A 21,600-nucleotide genomic window follows, 5' to 3' on the forward strand; every position below is an offset into this window, starting at 1 on the left:
GCTGTCTGGCCTTGGGCAAATTGCTTAATCTTCATGTATCACAGTGGCCTTGTCTGTAAGATGGGAATAATAAAATTATGCATGTTGTGGAGCTGATTTGAAGAGCAGTCGGGCAAATGAATGCAAAGGACATAGCTCGAAGGCTTGTCTGGCATATCTAAGCAATCCAGGCAAGGTAGCTAATGTTAGTTACGAGTACAATATATTAAAATCACACAATATAATAATTTCTCCCCCTCCTTGCTAAATATTGCAACAGACTAGCAGTAAAAATCAAAGGTCCCCAGCCTGGTGAGATGTCTGCATGGTTCCTTGTGACACGGTCACAAGTTGGGAGCAAAGGTACATGCTGACGCAGCAGATGGGGAGGCCCAGCCTTTTCGGAGCTGAGTGGCTGGAAAGAAACAGTTATGGCCAAGATGAAATGACCTTTTCTTCTTTACTCAAAATAGATTTCTGGCTACTAGGCATCCTTCTATGATCCCTTAACAACCTTCAGGAAAGAAGATAATCGAGGCCATAAAGCAGACTGCATTCTGTTGTATGTTGTGGCTTATAAATGAAAGGACGACTTTGCATCCTTGCCAGGCAAGAAGGAAAGAGAGTGATGTTTCCTGAACAGGGATGGGGGTAGGTCATAGGGTGCCTTTCACACCTAATGACCTTCATGTCTTTGTAACCACACGGCCTTGCGCAGTATCTGGCATGTAGTTGGAACTAGAGGAATATTTGCAAAGTCAACAGAAAGCTGTATTGAGTGCTTACTTGGTGCCAGGCATTGTACTCAGGATGGGGACCCAGAGATAAACACACACCTGACCCCTCAGAACTCACTGTCTAGGGGAAAAGAAAGACATGTAAATATAAACAACTGTCACTTCGTAACTGCTGTATGAAAATAAGTCCTGGGATCACAGCTGAGGCAGAGATGAAATCTCCCCGGGGATATCACGGCCAGATTTACACAGGAGGTGGCGTGTGAACCTGGTCTTGAACTGTGAAGGACTTTACCAGTTCAGGAAAACAGGAGCAGCCGTCCAGGTAGGAGCAGCAGCTACTAGTTCAGGGTTAGCTGGTGAGTTGTTGTGCATTTCAGACCCCAGCTCTCCAGCACGCACTGCATCCGTCCACCTGCGCCTAGAGGGGAAGCCAGGTTGGTGATGTACGGATTGGGGTGGTGGAGGGTGACTGCCCAGTGCAGACATTAAAGGGTGTGTTGTCTGTAAATGAAAGAATTAAACGGACTAAAAGTTGTTCTGCTTTCTGGTAGTAGTTTAACAATGTCAATTTAAACAACGTCAGTGATAAAATACTTCCCCTCCCCCAGCTCTCTCATCACCCCTTCCCTGCAGGGCCAGACAGTTCTCCCTCCTTTACCTTGAAATGCCAGTTAGCCAGGTTCTTACATTTAGGGGCAGAGCCAAGGAGGGGAGAACATGGGCCAATTAGTGGGGAAGGAAATACTTTAAAAAGGCATCACCCTTGGGACTTCCCTGGTGGTCCAGTGGTTAAGACTCCGTGCTTCCTTTGCAGGGGGCGCAGGTTCGATCCCTGCTGGGGGAACTGGGATCCCGCATGCTGGGCGGCCAAAAAAAAGGCACCACCCTTGAAGTACCTTCCCTCAGTGTCTTACAGTCTCATCACTCATATCTCAAAAATACCTCCTGGAATGCTTTGGTTTTCATTGTAGTCTTTTTTTTTAAAACTTTGGGTTTATTTATTTATTTATTTATGGCTATGTTGGGTCTTCGTTTCTCTGCGAGGGCTTTCTGTAGTTGCGGCGAGCGGGGGCCACTCTTCATCGCAGTGCGCGGGCCTCTCATTATTGCGGCCTCTCTTGTTGCGGAGCACAGGCTCCAGACGCGCAGGCTCAGTAGTTGTGGCTCACGGGCCTAGTCGCTCCGCGGCATGTGGGATCTTCCCGGACCAGGGCTCGAACCCGTGTCCCCTGCATTGGCAGGCAGATTCTCAACCACTGCGCCACCAGGGAAGCCCTTCATTGTAGTCTTAATAACCACCATCACATTAGTCAGGACAGGCTAAGTTATGCTGCAGAAACAAACAACTTCCGAACCTTAGTGGTTTGTAATAACAGAGGTGGGTTTTCTTGCTCATGCTGCGTATCCACGGCTGCTTCCTAGGGGAGCTGCTCCCTGCCTGTCCACTTGGGGTACAGGAGGCTGGGGGCTCTGATGCGATGTGATCTGCCACGATCACTGCTGCAGGGGACGGTGCACTGCAGTGCCCAGCGCTGACCACGAACACTCCACCCAGGATGGACATGTGCCACCCTGCTCACATTCCAGTGGCCAAAGAAAGTCATGCGTCTGCGCCTAAGTTGAAGAGGGAGGAAGTGTGCAGGCTTAGCATGCGCTCAGAGGGAAAATACCGGAATAGTCGTGAAGGTTTATAATGACTCTCACAGCCATAGAAATATATGAAGTTAAAATAGTTGAAAAGGGCTTCCCTGGTGGTGCAGTGGTTAAGAATCTGCCTGCCAATACAGGGGACATGGGTTCGAACCCTGGTCTGGGAAGATCCCACATGCCGTGGAGCAACTAAGCCCGTGCGCCACAACTACTGAGCCTGCGCACCTTGAGCCCGTGCTCCGCAACAAGAGAAGCCACGGCCATGAGAAGCCCGTGCACTGCAACGAAGAGTAGCCCCTGCTTGCCACAACTGGAGAAAGCCTGTGTGCAGCAATGAAGACCCAAGGCAGCCAAAAATAAAAATAAACAAAATAAATTAAAAAATAAAATAAAATAGTTGAAAAGGTGCCATTTCTGGAGAACGTACGTAGTAGGTAGGGGGAGAGCAGCAAATAATCCCACACTTCCCCAGTCTCTGGCCAGGTTTCTACTTATCCCCTAAGACACCTGCTCTCCCTGCCCCATCACCCTAACCAGACATTATCCACCAACTCTGGAACTGGAAAAAAAAAAAGGGACAACCTAGAATTTTGCTCTCAAAGCCACAGGTATAAATGGCAGAAAAAGACTTGGATACTTAAGCTGTTGCAAGAGCCTAGCGTAGTAAGGATACAGGCTAAGCTGATATAAAAACAAAGGCCCAAAAATACAGTGACTTAGAGAAGATGCACATTTATTCCTCTCCCATAAAACACTGCAGAGGTAGGAAGTCCAAGGGACAGGGCAGTGTCACCATCTTCGAATGACAACTTGAATCTCCAGTTCCAAAGTACCCCCTCTAGCGGGCACCATCTCCAGATAGCGGGACGGGGCAAAAGGACTAGAGGAATCCAGGCATAGCCTTTCTTTTTTTTAAATTGAAGTATAGTTGATTTACAATGTTGTGCCAGTCTCTGCTGTACAGCAAAGTGACTCAGTTATACACATGTATACATTCTTTTTTAATATTCTTTTCCATTATGGTTTATCACAGGATATTGAGTATAGTTCCCTGTGCTATACAGTAGGACCTTGTTGTTTATCCATCAGGCATATTCTTTTTAAGGACACACCATTTGCAATCACCTCTTATGGGGCAGAAATTCGTCGTGTGGCTCCACTTTGTTACAGGGAGGCTGGGAAATGTTGACCAATTTGGGCAGCCATGGGCTCAGATAAAACACTAGCACCCTGGGGGAAGTGAGAAGAGGTATCCAAGGGTGCCCTGAAGTCTGCCACACAAAAAAGGCAAGGGCATATTCAGACAGAGACCCAAGATTGCCAAGTCACAAGACTCTACCCAAGCAAGCCGCACCGACCCCCAGAGTCAGGGTGTGTGGAGACATCTCATAAGGACCCCAATAGGTAACGATCCTCCCATTGCCAGGGTGCAGTGATGTTCTTCTGTGCTCCGAGATCCTGCTCAGCCTTCTTCTAGCAGCTCAGCTCTGAATCCAAGAGTTCCCACCAACATGGGAACTCAGTGTTCCCCTCCAACATCCCTGGATACACAAAATCCCCCGCACTCCCACCCTAACAGGGAGTGTGTGGTCACCTTGAGCAGAGATGCTGACATGAGAGTAACGTGGTCCCTGAGCAGGGCAGTGGTACCCACCTCGCTCCTGGAGAATGAGTCAGATGCTGTGTCAGGGCAGCTTCCAGTGGTTCCTTGTGGCTGAGGCCCTGCAGGAGTGTGGGTGGGGCGGAGGAGTAATTGCAGACAAGAGGAGAGTCAAATTGAACTCATTGTGAGAAGGGCCTTGTGAAATAAAGAGTAAGAATTTCATAGAGAGGGAACAGGCACCCGTCAAATGCACTTAGGCTGGGTTGGGATGTGGTCAGACTGTGTTAGAGGGAAGATGGTTCTAGATGCAGAGGGAAGACGGTTTGGAAGTGGAGAAGCTGAGGAGTCCAATGTGGGGGTGTCTAGCACAAGTCTGGGCAAAAATCATAAAAGCGACCAGGGTGGTAGCAACCAGGACCCCATGGAGAAGGATGGAGTTTTGAGTCCTTTAGCGGATAGAATTGTCTGAACCTGTTGCTAAAGAAACCACGGTGATTGCCTGGATCCAACAGAAGGTACCTGGGTAAATGGCACCTTTAATGAAATCCAAGATACTGGGGAAGGAGTTGGGAAGCTCCTGAGTCAGCGCAAGGCCTGTGTAAGGTTTGCCAGCAAGGACACAGGCTCAGTGAGGCTGCATCCCACTGCCCAAGCACCCAGCACAGGTACCTGGCCTGTAGCTGGCCTTCTGCACATGTTTGTTGAACTTAATTAAAATTCAGTGTTGTGCGTCAATTTAAAAAAAAGCAGACAAAAAACTCAATGTGCGGTATTGAAACAGGCCCTGATTTCATCCAGTGATGGAAAAGGATCCCACTGTCTGGCAACAACGTTGGTCCCAGACCTGTAGGATAGCGAATCTGTCTCTGACACAGGAAAATAAAAAGAAGGAAATGAACAGCTAGTCTCCTTCCAGAGGGGGACTGTTCGCTCCTATTTGGGGGCGTCTGGTTCCGTGTGAGTGTCTGCGGATGGAGGGGCCTCTGACCTGGCTCCACACTCCCGGCTCCCACAGCTGCTGGTGATGTACGCACCACGGTCCCCTTCGCGGGCGTCCCCTACCTTGTCTGACCCCGCGCTGCTAGCAGCTCTGCTGAAACACACATGGCCTCAGGGAAGATAAGCATCTCCTTGGAAGGGGGAGCTCGAAGCAAAAAGGTTTGCATAGCTATTTCCTTTGTCAGCTGCCGTACGAAAGCATAAATCCGTTTAAAGAATTCTTGGAGGCGTTTATGCTCAGATTAGAGTTCTTGCTGTTATCCCTTCGACCTTCTGGAGTGTGGCTGCTCTGGCTGGGAAAGTAGCAAAGCCTGGCCAGGGACAGCAGGGCCCGAGTCACTGGGTCATCGTTAGGTGAAGGAGATGGAGGTGTGGGGCCCCCTGGGGCAGCCAGGAGAGCTTCACTCCAGCGTCTCCGTGTGGCTCTCTCCAAAGTATGAAGTGCGGTCTTGATAAGTAATTGCACAGGTACCGAGCGGTAGCGGGCTGGAGTACATCTGACAATTGAACCTCTCCTGAAAGCCACAGATTGCCGAGCTGTTAATGCCAAGTGGTGTGTGTGTGTGTGTGTGTGTGTGTGTGTATGTGTGTGGGGTGTGTGTGTGTATGTGTGTGTGTATGTGTATGTGTGTATGTGTGTGTGTATGTGCGTGGTGTGTGTGTATGTGTGTATGGGTGTGTGTGTGTGTGTATGTGCGTGGTGTGTGTGTGTGTATGTGTGGTGTGTGTGTATGTGTGTGGTGTGTGTGTGTATGTGTGTGTGTGTGTTGTGTGTGTGGTGTGTGTGTGTGTGTGTGTGTGTGTGTGTGTCCTGGGGGAGAGTATGCTCATGTCCCTTGAGGGATGCTAAAGCATGAAATGGTGAAAGAATCACAGATCTAGAGGAGACCCAGCTTGACATTCTCGTTCTACCATTTTGTGTATTCCAGCCAGTGTGCCTGGAGGACTTACTTTGTGCTAAGTTCTGGGAACACAGAACTTAGGTATGCCTGGGCTGTGGAGGGGTAACGGCAAAAAAGCTAACATTTGTCAAATGTCTGCAGTGTTTTGCACACTTAATCCATGTTACTTTGAGTATCTAGAATATATATCTGGAATTATCTTAATATCTACGTATTATCACTTCATAACTGATGTGCCAGATGCCATGCTAAATGTATATGGCTTTTAACCTTCATCAACAAAAGTGGGAGGGAGCTAGTCGTGTTTTCCATTTTACAGATAAAGAAACTGAGGCTCAGGTTAAAAAACTTGCCAAAGTCACATAGTTGCTTGGCTCTGAAGCGCCCATCCTTGGCTTGTGTACAGAACCACCTCCTTGTCTCTGAAACAAGGGCTAACGATGCTTCCTTTGTAGGGCTGAAGACAAGCTTCATTCATTCCTAGAAAACGTCTAAGACAGTCTGATGATGCCTCTGACGTGTTCCGCCCGGGGCCAGCCCGCAGCAGGCCCTCGTTATGCGATGTTCTTATGAAAAGTTGCTCCAGGTTTAATCTGGCCCTGGGCCCTGGCCTCAGTGGGGGAAGCCCCGTGGGGTCCAGCTCCCCAGCCTCTGTCCCACCCACCTGGGCGCTCGCTCCCCTCTCACATCGTGACTGCCTTCCCTCCGTCATTCCAAGTTGAAAGAAAATGCAAGCCAGGCCTCATGTCAGGGCTATGACAGCTGGGGCTTTATCTTTTTCGTCTCTGTTTCTCCATAAGGGTCTGGAATGGGGCATCTATTCGATACAGATCGCTGCAGAACTGAATTGTGCACCCTTTCTGCCTCGTGGGTCACACAGGTTTTCCCCTCTCTCTACCATTCCCCTTGCCACCGTGAGCATTTAAACAACGCACCGTCTCGTCCGCACGCTGAATCTAAGGGGTGGACAATCTTACCCCTTATTTTATATCTGAGTAAACAGAGCCTGAAGGAAGGGAGGGTTGGGTAATTGGTTGTCCAGCACAAGAAGCCTCTGGAAACACATTTTCGTCCTGTGGGTGGCAAGAGGTGTTTGGCAGGAGTCGGGGTGTGGAGCGCACCTCCAAGCCCACTCCAGGCTTTGCTGCTTTACCCACTTCTGTGGTCTCCCAGCTAAATTGCTACAATATGCGCTCCTTGCACCAGCCCTGAAGACCACCCACGCGTTGAGGCAAATGCAAAATGCAGCCCACGACCTCAGCCCGTGGCGGGTGCGTCTTGGAGCCAAGCACGCCCTGTGGCCTCCCGGCGCTGGTTTCCCTCCCAGGTGAGCTCCAAGAAAGTAGAACCCAGAACATGCCAAGGGAGGGATTTCAGGGGCTGGAGAGGACCCAGAAGGCAGCGGCTCCCACAGGCTAAGGACACTCACCACCCTCCTGGCACTGACAGGGGTGTCTGGGTTCCCAGGAGCCCAGGTGGGCCCGGCTTCGTGTACCTGGTGCCTTTCTGCAGAAGTGGGTGAGAGAGTGAAATCTTGAACGTCAGAAAAAATTTTAAATGATGATGTGAGCATATGCTTTTTAAGGTATGACCAAAAATCCTTCTGTAGAGAGTTCTAGCCCTAATACGCGCTCTTTGTAAATCCTGATGTGTGCATTTTGGATTTGCTTTGTGCCCTATTCCCTTGTCCCCAATGAGCCCCACAGATTAGGAGGCAGATGACCTCCATGTGTAGCTCACTGGCTGTTTGCCCTTGACCTTGGGAGAGCCATTGAACTTCTTAGACTTACTAGTTAATGATATAGTGCATTTAAAATGACAGAACACTGCTGAACACTGATTAAGCATTCAGCGCACACATGATAGTATTTTAGGTGGAGTGGGGCTTGTGGTTTTTCTCTCAGAAAAATGGAAATATTACGTGACCCGTCTCCTCTTGGGGTTGTTGAGAGCTGCTGCAGATCACTGGGCAAATTAAGATGTTATTATTCATTCATTCCACACATATTTTTGAGTGTCTACTAGACTTTTATGTTCTATTTGGAAAGAAATGTTTACAATTCAGTTTGGTCATTTTTTTAGTGGAAGTAAGCATAAAGCAGAGTGGTTGCAGAAAGTGTACCTTATTCTACCCAGGGATGCTGAATAGCCTTCACCGAGTAGATAAACACGTACATAACGGGTAATGTTTATTGAGTTCTGACTACGTGCCAGACACTAAGAATTTTCTAGGCAAATAAGCACAGGAGGAGAGTGTGTCCAAAGAAGGAACAGCATGGATAAAGGCACAGAGGCATTAAGGAGAGCACGTTCAGGGAAGAATTTGTGGTTAGTATTAGATCATTAATAACAGAACATTGCTGTGAGACTGTGGGAAGGACTCTTACGCAGATGGGCCCAATGGTGCCTCTTATTCTTACTTTCGTCTGTAGCCTAATGGCTCTCAAGCAGGGTGGTAGTTCTTCCCCGGAGGACCTTTGCAAATGCAGGGATCGCTTTTTGGCTGTCGCCATGATGAGGTGAGGTACTGCTGGCGTTTGATACCCAGAGTGCAGGGATGTTAAATGTCCCACAGTGTGCAGGACAGACACACAATGAAGAACTGGCCTGCCCAAAATGCCAGGGCCCCTTCTTTGGGCCACACTGTGTAACCCTTCTCTAGTCTCAAGCCTGTCACTGTGCCAGGCACGTATTACATCCACCGAAGTGTGTGGGATTGAACTGGCCATTGTTGGAAATCCAGAGACTCCCTCCCGACCATCCAAATCAATTAAAATGTTCTTAAAAGTTGGCATTTTTCTCCCTATTATTATAACTGGCATTTTTCTCCCTATGGATTATAGTCTTTTTATATATATAAAAAGACTATATTATAATATGGATTATAATATAGTCTTTTCATTTTCTTGATTTGGGGTATCAGAGTTGGTGGAAAAAAGAACCTGGTTCGAGCCGCTCCATTCTCTGGGTGCCAAGATGTGTTGATTCCACAGCCTAAATACTATAGGAGTTGGGCACCACCATCCTGCCCACTGCTACAGCCATGGTCGGGCCTTTTCCATGCCTGTCGGGTTTCTACCCGCCTCCCTGACTCCAGTTTCCCCACTCCATTCACTCCTCCTTCCGTTGCCAGAGAAATATCCATCCCCAGCACAGATGTGACTATCTTCTCTTATGCTACAGACCCTTGTGAGGCTTCCCATCACCTCCAGGACCAAATTGAGGCCTTGGGACTCTGGGCCTGCACCCCTTCCAGGCTTTTCCAGGCAGGACAGTCCAGGGGTTGAGAGCATGGCCTGGAACCAGGCTCTTCAGATTCCCACCCCCGCCCACCACCACTCACAGGCTGTGTGGCGTTGAGTAGTTCACTTAAGCTTTCTGTGCCTTGGTTTCTTCACCTGTAAAAGTCACGTCATTAATGATGTCAGTGATAGCAAAAATTAAATGTGCTAATTTGTGTTTATAAGCACATAGAACAGTGCTTAAGTGGGAGACCATCAAGATTGCACAAAAATTTTTTGTGTGCTATAGACGCCTTCTTAGATGGATTACGTGCATAAAATGAAATATATAGGATTAGAAAGGAAACCAAATCTACTGAAAAATGTTGGGCAAAATGTGAAAAAAAAAGAACCCCACCACATTTATGATGTGATCCAGTGGTGGGTCTAATATGTACCGCAATTGCAAAGCAGCGATGAATACAAACACTATTTTGCGATTCTGCAAAAGTCCTGCTATGAAATGGGAATATCAGTTGTTCCTGTTGGTGATGAAGCTGTAGGGGGAGGGGCTACAGTTACTCCTGGGGTTTGTTGTCCACATTGATGAATGAAGATCTAAATTTCAGCTGGAGGACTTCCTTGGTGGCGCAGTGGTTAAGAATCCGCCTGCCAGTGCAGGGGACACGGGTTCGAGCCCTGGGCCGGGAAGATTCCGTGTGCCGATGAGCAACTAAGCCCGTGTGCCACAACTACTGCGCCCACATGCCACAACTACTGAAGCCCGCGCGCCTAGAGCCCATGCTCTGCAACAAGAGAAGCCACCGCAATGAGAAGCCCATGCACCGCAACAAAGAGTAGCCCCCACTCGCCGCAACTAGAGAAAAGCCCGCGCGCAGCAACGAAGACCCAGTGCAGCCAAAAAAATAAATAAAAATAAATAAATAAATAAATAAATTTCAGCTGGAGGTGAGTGAAAAAAGAAGTAAAGTCTGTTCTTCAAGTTCATGGATTCCTCTTGAGTTCTTGAATCTTGAATTCTTGCACCCCCTTTTAAGAATTTCTGAACCAGGCATAGTAAATGGGATCAAGCAGCTAAGAAGCCTGGTGGTCGAATCAGTACCAACAGGAGCCAGGAAGGGAACATGAATGAGGGAAGTGGGGCAGCTGTAAGAAAAGCCCCAGCCAGAGAGGCTGAGTAGGCTCCAACCCAACAGGACAGGTACTTCGCAGCCCAACAGACGGTTCCCTGGAGAGATGTACATGCATTTGCCAGCCTCTTCTTGGGAAGCTAGGTCTTTGTTAAGGATCCCTTTCTCCCACTCTGAGTTTGAAATATTGTCAAGTTGTTTAGTATTTGGTGTATAGATCTACATTGCGGGACCAAACCTACTTGTCTTGGGCCAGTTCCATCTTTGGGCCACCTCAGGGCCACCTGGCTCCCCATTGGTGCTGTTTTCCGAAGGCGCCATGTTCTTTCACCTCTGGAGGCCTGAGTATGCATGCATCCTTCTTCCCAGATACCTTACCCCTTCTTCACCTGGCTAACTCTAACTGGTCCTTCCAGGGCCCCTCCTCCAGAAAGCTCCCTAATCAGGGCTCTGGACCTAGCCTTCCCGGGACTCTCCCTCTCACGTGATCGCAGGCCTCTATCAGAGTGTGCATTACACAACTCTTGCACTTGTGTGCTTCTCTCACTGGAGTGTGAGTGCTCTGAGGGCTGCATCCTCCTCTGTCTCTTCTACATCTTCACATATGCTGGGAAAGTGTGTGATAAATGCTTTTTTGAGAGAATGCATGAGTTGGATAAATGAAGGGAATGATTTAGATAACATGACTTCTAAGGTGATTCTAGGGATGGATTTCCTGAGAGTTGGACAGGCTAAGCCCCTAGTTCACAGACCCAGCTGGTACCCCGGGGCACAGTCGTTCAAGTTGGATGAGTGTGAAATGTGACTGAAATCATGATTCTGCTTTCAGACTCCCACGGCCGGTTCCTTTGATGGTGTCCATGAGGCAAGTCTGCCCCCTCTGTGGGTGGATGAGATTTTAAAAAAACAGACATAAATCATTGAGAACTGCTTCTTATGAATACGATGGGAGAAGAGCTCAGAAACTCTATTTTTGGCTCTCCAAAATGAAACGGAAGCCTGTAGGTGAGGTAATAAAACTGATTTGCCCGTTTGGCTTCTAAACCAGCTATAAAGGTAGTTTCTGAAGAAACATTCCAAACACGCCTTGAGCAAAAATGGCACCGTTAGAATAAGCCTATGACTTGGTAGGAAAGGAGGAGTGGGATGCTTTGGAAGGCCAGATCTCATCTGGAGGGTAAGGTCTGCTATCAGCCTCATTCTCTTATAAAACAAATCTAGCATTTGCAGAGGATTTAAAATTTCAAGGGAGGTTTGCATTTGTTATCTCTTTAAGCCCCAAAACACTTGTGTGAAATTATTAGGGGCAAGCATTTTCAGCCCCATTGTACATCCAGGTGAGGAAGTAGAGGGTCAGGGAGCTGATGACTTGCTCAAGGTCACAGAGCTAGAAGAGGCAGAGCCACCCCACACCTGCCCATACGCTTGTGTGTCATCAAAGAGACATCCAGCACATGTCAGGCATACCATGGGATCCCAAGTGATCGTTTCAGAGCCTCTTAGTAGTCCTCGCTGAGGAGAAAAAAGGGAAAGACACTTTCTAAGAATCTGTTGTGTGTTAAACTTCACGTACTTACCTTGTTTGAGAGACATGATGGTGTAGAAGTGTCTTAGTTTGGGTGGCTTTATCAAAATACCATAGACTGGGGCTTCCCTGGTGGCACAGTTGTTAAGAATCCGCCTGCCAATGCAGGGGACGTGGGTTCGAGCCCTGGTCCGGGAAGATCCCACAGGCCGTGGAGCAACTAAGCCCGTGCGCCACAACTACTGAGCCTGTGCTCCAGAGCCCGCAAGCCACAACTATTGGAGCCCGTGAGCCACAACTACTGAAGCCCACCCGCCTAGACCCTGTGCTCCACAGCAAGAGAAGCCACCGCAATGAGAAGCCCACACACCACAATGAAGAGTAGCCCCCGCTCGCCGCAACTAGAGGAAGCCTGCGTGCAGCAACGAAGACCCAACACAGACAAAAATAAATTAAATAAATAAATAAATTTATTTTAAAAAAACCCCATAGACTGAGTAGCTTAAACCACACACGTTTATTTCTCATAATTCTGGATGTTGGGGAATCTAAGATCAAGGTGCCAGCAGATTCTGTGTCTGGTGAAGCCTCTTTTCTTGGTTCATAAATGTTCATTTTCTTGCTGTGTCCTCACCTGGAGAAAGGGGTGAGGGAGCTCTCTGGGGTCTCTTTTATAAGGACACTAGTCTCATGCCCTCATGATCTAATCACCTCCAAATACCATCACATTGGGGATTAGTGTCAACATATGAATTTTGAGGGGACACAAGCATTCAGTCTATAGCAGGTGGTCAGGAACACAGACTGTGAGGCCAGATGACCTGGGCTTGCCTCCCAGCCCTACTGCTAACTAGCTGTGTGACCTTGGGCAAGTCACTTACCTTCCTTATGCCTCACTTTCCTCCTCTGTAAAAGATGGATAATCCCTAATACAGTGTTGTAAGTAAGTGTTACCGTGTAAAGTATATGAACAGTGCCTGGTCTGTCATAAGATTTAGCTAATTATTATTATTTCATTTTAACTTCTCAACAACCCTGAGATGTCTGTGGTCTTGTCCCCCATATTACAGATGGGGAAACTGAGGTTAAGTAATTTTCCCAAAGTCCTAGAACTGAGACTTTGAACTAGGTCTCTGTATGCAGCAGTACACGATGCTCTTGACTAATGTGCTCTCTCCAGTTGTGCTCACAGATTTGGCAGGTGGCCATGTTCCTGTTAATATGTTGTAAATATAGGCAATAAATTCCTTCTTTTTCTTAATGGTGTTCCTCAGAAAATATATCTGAAAGTCCATGTTTGCAAGTCAAATCCTATCCTTTTTTTATTCTCTATTTTTTTTAATTGAAGTATAGTTGATTGATAATGTTGTGCTAATTTCTGTTATACAGCAAAGTGACTCAGTTATACACATATACACATTCCTTTTTTAATATTCTTTTCCATTATGGTTTATCCCAGGAGACTGGATATATAGTTCCCTGTGCTCTACAGTAGGACCTTGGTGCTTATCCATTCTACATGTAATAGTTTGCATCTACAAACCCCAAACTCCCAGTCCATCCCTCTCCTCCCCCCTGCTTGGCAACCACAAGTCTCTTCCATGAGTCTGTTTCTGTTTTGTAGCTAGGTTCATTTGTGTCATATTTTAGATTCCACATATAAGTGATATCATGTGGTATTTGTCTTTCTCTTTCTGACTTACTTCACTTAGTATGATCATTTCTAGTTGTATCCATGTTGCTGCAAATGGCATTACTTCGTTCTTTTTTATGGCTGAGTAATATTCCATTGTATATATGTACCACATCTTCTTTATCCATTCATCTGTCACTGGATGTTTAGGTTGTTTCCATGTTTTGGCTATTGTGAACAGTGCTGCTATGAACATAAGGGCGCATGTATCTTTTTGAATTATCGTTTTGTCCAGGTTCAAATCCTATCCTTATGTATCACCAAACGGTCTGCATCCCCAGAGGACTGAAAATATGATTAAATCCCCAATTATATCTCACTTTTACAGTGTTGTCTTCAACAATACAGTTTCAGAACCACGGCCATGTTCTTTGATTTTGCTTGTTTCTTTCAAAATTGAATATACTGTCTGATCCTCTTGAGACTCAAGATTTGCTCCTCAAAGTATGACTTCCATCTCTGTTGCAAATGTCTTAAGTTTATGAGATCTATACTTCTTATGGCTAAAATCGGTACTGACATTTTCTCTAATGCAGTTCATTTTTAGAAAAGAGTGGATGCAATAGAAACATTCAAATAATTGAACAAACAACCACTGCTGTACAAATACAGCAACTCTGCTGACATTGACCCGTTGGTCCTCAGGCTTGAATTGTTCATCCATAACACGATGATAAAAGTCTGTATTAAACACACAAAAGGGAAACAATTTCTTATGTCAAATCTGAAGAGAAGGGTGAAATAATAGTGAATGGAAAAGACAGGAACGTCGTGGGAGTGAGGAACAGCCAAGGAGGGTCCAGCACCCGACATTGTCTGGTTATAAAGGCTTCTGTAGCTTAAAGGCACTTTACCAAGTAGGAACCCACAAGTTAACCAGTTGATTGAATTTTTCAGAACTCTTCAGGTTGTAAACAATAGAAGACCGAATTTCTGGTGGGTCTTTAGAATTTGTCTACAATTCTTCTTTTCCTCCCTGCTCTTGTCTTGGCTTCCCTGTGAGCAGAGTATAGTTTTCGTTCCCTATTGACTTTGGGCTTTGACGGTTAGACTTGCTTTGGCCAATGGAGTGTGGCTGGGAGGGCCAGCAACTCTCTGGAACTTCCTCCTACCACCATGAGAAGAACACGCACCAGGGGACCTTTGTTCCCTTAGTCTGGGTCCTGGAATGAAGACAAATGAAGAAGACCTGAGCATAACCAGGAGTCTGGGGTCCAGCCTGGCCCAGCTGATTCAAGAGTATGATATGAACACCTGTTGTGGTAAATCATTGAAAGTTGGGGGTTGTTTGTTATGCATTATTATCACAATGACGACAACAACAACCTGACTAATGTATAATTCGAGCTAACCTAAAAAGAAAAAAAAATGTATTGGTTCACATAACAGGTCTTCTTTAGATCAGAGGCTCAAGTTATTGCCTTTCTCCACCCATCCACCCAACCATCCTTCCATCCATCCATCCCTCTATCTGACAATTCATCTATCCATTTTTTTCACCCCTGCCTGTCTCTGCTGCTTTTTGTATTTTGACTTCATCTTCTCCTTATGGAGGCAGGTCCATGTTATGCATTTGCTGAGGTGTCATTTGAAGAACACAGTTCCAATAAGATGCTCTGGGAAAGTTTCCATGGTCCAATGGATTTGAGAAAGAGTGTATACTACATTTCAGTTTTAAAGTGTCACAAAGCATTACTGGCAAACAAACAAATCAACATACAAATCAAAACAAAAAACTATGAGAAGTTCCCTTAGTACAGAAAAATCCGTAACATGATTTATTTAATGCCACACTTTCTAAGTCTATTTGACCATGGAAGACTGTTCTGGCTGTTAAAATCTATGGACAACTTCTAGGCAAACCCCTGGGGGGAATGGTGGTAGAGTGGGGAAAGCACTGGCTTGGGAGATAGGAGACCTACATGTCAATCTTGGCTCTGCCACAGACTTCCTCTGCACTGCCTCAGGGAAATCGCTTCCTCTTCTTGGCCCTTGGGTCCACATTCACAAAATGAGAGGGGTGGGATTAGTGGGCCTTTTAAGACTCTACTGGGGTCAACAATCTGTAATTCCAGCAGTGTACAGTGTACTGTATTTCGTGGAAGAAGGGGTGATATGACCTGCAAAAGGATGGTTAACTGTTGGCCAGGGACGCACCGTATGGAACTATGGAGAATATTCAATCAATCAAACATTATGTCCCCACACATTCAGAGTAAATAGGATGGGGGAGTTCAGCAGTGGTGCTCTAGCTTATTCAACTTGCCTGTGGATATGGAGGCTTCGTCCTAGACTCCTCTTGTGTTCCATGACCTCCTGTCCCAGGGTCGTCCTCTTATGTGCAGCCTCTGGAATGGGTTGTTGATAATCCTCAGTGGCATTCAGTTCAGTGGCTGGATGGGGGAGGAGGGGTGGAGAGCCTGCTTTGAATCCTGTATTAGTCAGGGTGCTTGGTGGCAGAAACAAAACCCTGACTCAAGCTGACTTAAACAATAGGGAATTTATTATCTCACATATCAGGAATTCCAGGGGGCAGGGCGGATCCAAAGCCGGTTGAATCACTCATTCAACAATGGTATTTACGAGTCCTTCCTCTCTAGCTCTCTGTTCTGCCATGATCAGTGGTCCTCATTCTCGCACTGGTGACAAGCTGGTGGCATTGGTTCTGAGCATCATATCCAGACGTGACAAGATCTAGAGGAAAAAGGGGTCCATTTCTTTCCTTGGCTCTTTCCTAGAAGCAAACACATTTTCCCCAGAAGCCACTAAGCCACCACTGACCCTGGAAAGACTTCTCTTTGTGTTTCCTTGGCTGGAATTGGGGGAATGACTGTTCCTAAACCAATCAATGGCAGAGAGAGCAGGATTACCCTTAGGTCAATCAAGCCCATCCTTGGAGCTTGGAGCCAGGTCAACTACCCCCTTAGTCTGATGTAGGAGAGAGAGAACAAAACCTGAGTTTGGTTAGGAAGGAAGAAGGGAGGAATGAATGCTGGGTGGACAATCTATAGTAAGACCTTAAGAGTACAAAGGGAAAGGGAAGACCCCTTTGGAATAATCTTGCCTCAGTTAAACCTTTTCAACTACACATATTAACCTATTGCTAAGATTTCTTTTGTACCATATTGTGCTAAAAGATTCTTAATCTCCTTCCTAGCCCTGAGTTACATGACAAAAGGCTTTCTGTTACTTTAGCATCTGTACATGCCAGGCTCTAGGAAAAGGGGTGGGAGAGGGAGAAAACTCAGTCTGCCCGACTTTAATAATTCTGTTCAAGCTACCTATGTCTTCCTCATTTTAGCAATCTTACTGGCTCACCTCCTATCTGGAATAACCAGTCTGAGGGAGGGTGCCCCATAGACAAGCAATCACGCTCTATGGGAATGAGGGTGCCCTGGTCCTTATTCTAACAAACTGTAAAATATGATGGAAAGTGGCTGAACAAAGTGGCTGCACAGTGCCCACATTTCCAGCTTTATAGACAGACTGATGAGAGTCGGAACCTTACCTCTACCACTTCCCAGAAATGGAATCCTGGGCAAATTGTTTAAAGTCCTTCTTCCTCAGTTTGCTTCTCTGCAGCAGAGAGATGCTAATAATAATTCCCACCTCATACAATTGTTGTGAAGATTAAAGAAGGAAGAGCACATAAATGTCTTAGTGCCATGCCATGCCTCACACAGGGATGTACCTAAGAGCTAGTGATTGTTGTAGTTTTTATGATTATAGGAATAGAGCTATTATTATGATGTCATCTAGAAAAATCCCAAAGCAGCCAATGGAGTCAGGACCAACCCCACCGAGAGCAGGTTTTTCTTTTCCTGGTGACACTCAGTTGGCACTCCCCATCCTGAGTGACACAGCATCACATGGCAGGAGGAGGAAAGCCAAGGACTAGACTGGCACTTGATTCAGCAGAGTGACTCAGGCTGCCAAGTAGGCTTTTGGAAAATTTCTTGCTCCCCCCTCCTGGAACATATTTTGGACGCCTACTTGTCATATTGCAAAGTGTATGTGACAAAACAATCTGGGATCTCGCTGACAATTCTTTGCTTCATGCCGCGGCTCGGAATCTCTTGGCTTGGGGTGTGCTGCCAGCCTCAGAGACCCTGGCACAAAGGCAACAGAGGATGGAGCCCCGCCTGGCAAGAGGGGTCAGAGGCAGGGCAGGAGCAGGGACCTAGGTCATTCCAGATGGACCTTTGTCTTTGTGTCCCAGCCTGGGCTCCACACAGAAGTTTGCCCTCCTCAGACAAGAGAAGGTTGTCCAACTCTTGTGGGGCAAAGAAAGGCAAGGGATTGTAGCAATAGTGTACATTTATTAAAACCTTTATTATTTTTCTAAGGATGCTGTAACAAATTACCCCAAACTTGATGGCTTAAAACAACAGAAATGTATTCTCTCATGGTTTTGGAGGCCAGAAGTCAGAAATCAAGGTGTTGGCAGGGCCAAAGTTCCCTCTAAAGTTTCTAGGGGAGAATCCCTCTTTGTATCTTCCAGCTGCTGGTGGCTCCAGGCGTTCCTTGGCTTGGGGCTGCATACCTTCAATCTTTGCTTTTGTCTTCACACGGCCTTCTCCTCTGCATCTTCTCCCCTTCTCTTTTCTTAAAAAGACACCTGTCATTGGATTTAGGGCCCTCCCTAATCCTGGATGATCTCATCTTGAAATCCTTAACTTAATTATATTTGCAAAACCCCTTTTTCCAAATAATGCCATATTCATACATTCTGGGTGGACCTATATTTTGTGAGGCCGCCATTCAGTCCACTGCAAACCCCTTCTCTGTGGCAGGTGCTAGACCAAGGATACCTGGCCTCACTCCATCCCTAAGGATGAGGATTTTAATCCCATTTGCAGGTGAGGAGCCTGAGCTCTCTAAGCAGTATTCGTGATTACACAGCCTCGTGCAATTGAAACTAGTTTTAACCCTCATTTTACAAATGAAGGCATCGAGGCTTACACAGACTAACAGAACTTGCCCAACAGGTAGTGAGCAGCAAAGCCCAGTACTCAAGATTAGATCTTTCTCACACTCATTGGACAGAAAAGAGATAATAACTTATCCCTTCTGCCATACTTTCTCAAAAAAATAGTTGCTGAGTAAGTAACAACTTGAAGGCAAAGCAGCCTATTTTCATCTCCCAAGGAACTCAGGAATTGCCCCCATCTTCTCGCTTCCTGATGTTGACTGAAAAAAAAAAAAAAGCACAACCTAAAAGTTGAGTTATGTTTTATTTGGCGGACATACTGAGCTCTTAAGCCTGGGAGACAGCCTCTTAGATTGCTCTGAGGGACTGTTCCAAAGAGGTGAGGGGGGTAAGGGAGGAGCCAGGATAGGTAAGACTTCTTGCAACAAAAACCAGGCGGTCAGAACATCAAAAGAATACTGTTAATTATAGAAAAACCAGACATCTCAAGTTAATGAATTTAGCACTCTTCTAAGTCTAAAAAGATGCAAGAGTCTGGGCTCACTGAAATCATTCTTTTGATGTGCACCTTATCTCTTTAGGGACAGTATCCTGTTCTGAGTCCCCTCAGGCTTACTGTAGGGGCTGCAGGTAGTGACTTATGGCTAGGTGGCCACGGCATCCTTTGTTTGCTCATATGGCAACCTTCTTCATTCATACAACTCAGTGGCATAAAACAACCACGTTCATGATCTCACTTTCCGTGGTCGGGAATCTGTATAGGGCGTAACTGGGTCCACAGCCTCAGGGTCTCTTATAGGCTGCAGTTAAGGTGTCTCTTAAATAAGCGTGGACCTACTTCCAAGCTCACTCACGTAGTGGTTGGCAAGAATCAATTCCTCCCAGGCTGTTGGACGGAGGCCCTCAGTTTCTTACCATGCTGACCTCTCCGTAGGGCAGCTCACAACATGGCAGCTGGCTTCATCAGAGCCAGCAAGTGAGAGGGAAAGAGGGAGGGGGTGTGGGACTTCCCTGGCGGTCCAGTGGTTAAGACTGCGCTCCCAGTGCAGGGGGCGTGGGTTCGATCCCTGGTTGGGGAACTAAGATCCCACATATGGCGCAGAAAAAAAAAAATAAAGAGAGAGGGTGCAAAGAAGATGGGAGTCGTAGTCTTATTAAAAAAATTTTTTTAAATTGTGGTAAAGTACACATAACATAATATTCATCATCGTAACCATTTTTAAATATACAGTTCAGTGGTATTAAGTACATTCGCATTGTACTTAATTAAAACAAAGCTATCCATTAAACTAGTGACTAATGGTTACTTAAGGGTGTGTGGCCAGGAAAAGAGTCTTTAAAGAGGTGAGTTCTGAACAGTGAGGGAGTCAGTCATGAAAAGATTGTGGAAAGAGGGAACAGCCAGGGCAAAAGTCCTAAGATGGGAATGAACTTGACCAGTAGAAAGAAGAGAAAAAAGGCCACAGGCCCTGGACCAGCGGGAGTGAGGGGAGGGGCAGCCGGAGACGAGGTGAGAGTGGTGACCACGGCCAGGTCATTTGTAAAGTGCCTGGAGGCTGCACTTTATCCTCTGTGTAATGGGAACCACTGGTGGACGTGAGCAGAGGAATGATGGGCTCAAAACAGAGGTGATGAGGGGAAGAAACCGTGTCCAGGGCTGTGAGGCAGGAGGACCAGCTTGCCTGGATGACCTGCTAGGTCACTTACTCATTTGGCTTCTGTCTCCTCCTGGGGGACTGGTTTTTGCAGCCATTGATTGAATGCTCCCCACAAGTCATCTCCTATCACCCATGTAACAGCTCTAGGGCGTGGCTACTTGTATGCCAATTCCAGCCATCCTACAGAGGCGTTAGTAACATTCAAATCAATGAGATAACATAATGTAATAATAATGTCTAGCACTTACTCTGTGTGGACAGTTCTAAGTGCCCTACATGCTCTGTCAGACAGATAATGTTATTTTTGTTGGTCCCATTTCACAGATGAGGAAAGTGAGGCATGGAAAAGTTAATCAACTTGGCGAAGATCTTACAACTGATAAGGACCAGAGCCAGGGAGGTGCCAGAGTCTGTGCTCTTGACTACTAAGCTCTATCATTTATAACATCTCCCAAGTGTTGGCTGTGACACGGGTTATGATAGGCATTTAATTATTTAATCCATTTTTTTGCTTTTGTTTTTTGCTTGGTTTTACATTATAGCAGGGCACAAGAATACTGCTTTGCCATCAGAATAAATCGCCAGCTTGAACAAGGATGCCTGTTTCTCCTTTGCCAGGGACAGCCAGCTTGAAGACCTGCCCCACCTTGCTGGGCTCCCTGTCACAGTCTAAACAAAGTACGTATTCCTCAAGCCCGATAGTTAGGTATGTTCTAGCATCTGCAGCAGCAATAACAGATAATTAGTTTAATCCCAAACTAGGTGACGCAATTAGTGTTTTCCATGTAATGTTCAGTAGATTTGCTCCAAAGTCACAGTCACAGAGGAGAAATGCAGGTAGAAGCTAAATTTAAACTTCCTCTACGGTGGGGGGGTGTGGGGAGGGAAGAAGTCAAACCCGGTAATTACTATGTTAAATTCCCTGCTGAAAGGAAGTCAACAGATCAGTAGTCTTCACCAAGGCAGGGTCATCTGAAAGTCTGCTTGGAATAGTGAAAACAGCACTAGCTCTGGAGTCAGATGTAGGTTTGAGGGGCTGCTCCGGTATTTTGCAGGCCCAGGGATCTAGAAGAGGGCTCGGGAACGGTGTTCCTTTGGAGGAACATTGTGTATTCACATGTAGTGTCTGGACATGTGGCAGCCAGCTTGGACCATGAGGTCCAAGGTTGACCACCAAAGGGTGACAGAGGATAAAATGGGAAGGTCCTAGGTCCTTGAGGATGTAGAGGAACTGAATTGTCCATTTGTGAAACTGCCTTACTTCCAGATGTTTTGGCATCTGGGAAAATAAGTCCCTTTATTGTTTAAGCCATTTTGAATCTGCGTTTCTGTTACCTGGAGTTGAAAGCGTGTAGCTGATGTACTGGATAATTATGAGGAGCAAATGATACAGTGCATGTAAAATGTTTTGTGCAATGTCCAAGATAAAGTAGTATTAATATAAAATGAGGAGTCCTGAAAGTCAGGGTCTGAAAGAAGGTAGGAAAGGTCAGAGATTTTTTTTTTTTTAAAGATTTATTTATTGATTGATTACTATGTTGGGTCTTCG

General features: G+C 46.3%; 1 long non-coding RNA gene across 1 annotated transcript; it reads right to left on the minus strand.

The window, feature by feature from the left end:
- Positions 1-12,268: 12,268 nt before the first annotated feature.
- On the minus strand, positions 12,269-18,354 carry LOC309647113. The gene is made up of 2 exons (XR_014255815.1): positions 15,977-18,354; positions 12,269-15,856 (listed from the first exon to the last, which is right to left on the minus strand). It is a non-coding gene; the product is annotated as an uncharacterized lncRNA (long non-coding RNA).
- Positions 18,355-21,600: the final 3,246 nt, after the last annotated feature.

Source organism: Balaenoptera physalus (genome assembly GCF_965194825.1).
Source record: "Balaenoptera physalus genome assembly, chromosome: 17".
In the NCBI taxonomy this organism is placed as follows: Eukaryota; Metazoa; Chordata; class Mammalia; order Artiodactyla; family Balaenopteridae; genus Balaenoptera; species Balaenoptera physalus.